We start from the raw sequence: 1,215 nt of genomic DNA, 5'->3' as shown, positions 1-1,215 counted from the left end.
AGAAATCTAGGGTTCTACTCTCTCTCTCAAGAGTAAAGTTAGTTGTAGCTATGGGGGGTAGCGGTGACCTTGAAAACAGGTATTTTTTAATGAAACCACTTTTATTGATCTGCTAGGACATCCTCCTTGAGGTTCATAGACTTGTTTTTAAAAAAAATGTCAAGGAAAAAACAAACAAACTATGCCTTCCCGTAATTTACAGATGGATGAGCTCCCGCAAGACTTCGAGACCTGGAAGGAAAACAACAGGAGCTGCACACTGGTTCTCCAGCACAATCTTGCTAACGGAACTACCCATTTATCATCAACCTTACGTCATGGTAGCTATTCAAAGCAGCTGCTTCAGTGGGTTATAATCAAATAAATGGAAGCCATTCTCCTAGCATAACTGATTATCTCCACACAAAAATTTCATGATGATAGTGAGGTCGCCACTGTAAAAAACAGAGAAATAAGAAACTGAAACCAAGAATTCCATGAACCAAGCAAGTTGTACTGGGTACCATGGATGCCTAAAGGTGAAAATGATCATGAGCTCCATAGAAAAGAAAGAGACTGTATCAGGAAAGATCATTGATGCTAAACTGGCAGTTTCTGGGAAGGACAAAAACAATCCCCATTTCCCCCCCCCCCCCCCAAAAAAAAAGGGGGGGGGGGGCAATCAAAATTTGTTGGATATGAATCTACAGCAGTATGTGTGTTGATTTATAACTGGCAAAGCCATGTTTCAGTGTTCCACTGTAGCTCTCTTTTTACTTCTACCATCGTGCTACAGCCCTTCTTAACAGGCAAAGCAGCAGCTTTAGTGGATTACAGTATTGTATAATCAAATGAATGGAAGCCATTCTCCTAATTTGATTGATTATCTGCACACAATTAATATTCTTTAACCTGACAAAAAGAACCAAGCAATGTCCTAATCAATGAGAGGTTAAATGAAGACAGAAAATATTAGAGGACTATTGCAAAATTCCATGAGTATTCACATTTGTACGCCGGATATTACTTTTTTTTACATCACGTCCTTGCAAAACTCTGTGCATATTCACAATTGCATGCTGGGTGTTACCTTTTTACATCAGGTCCAACTGACTCTGTCCACAGTTTGGCACACAATTAATTTTTCATTAAAAAAAAGAAGAATTGAACAGTCAACGTTCGATTCATAAAAGAGGTGAACAAAAGAGAGAAATACTACAGAAGATTATCATAAAA

The sequence above is a fragment of the Diadema antillarum genome, unplaced genomic scaffold (assembly GCF_040938485.1).
Source record: "Diadema antillarum isolate AM-2024a unplaced genomic scaffold, OU_Dant_1.0 seq00000700_RagTag, whole genome shotgun sequence".
NCBI lineage: Eukaryota > Metazoa > Echinodermata > Echinoidea > Diadematoida > Diadematidae > Diadema > Diadema antillarum.
This window is presented reverse-complemented; position numbering follows the sequence as displayed.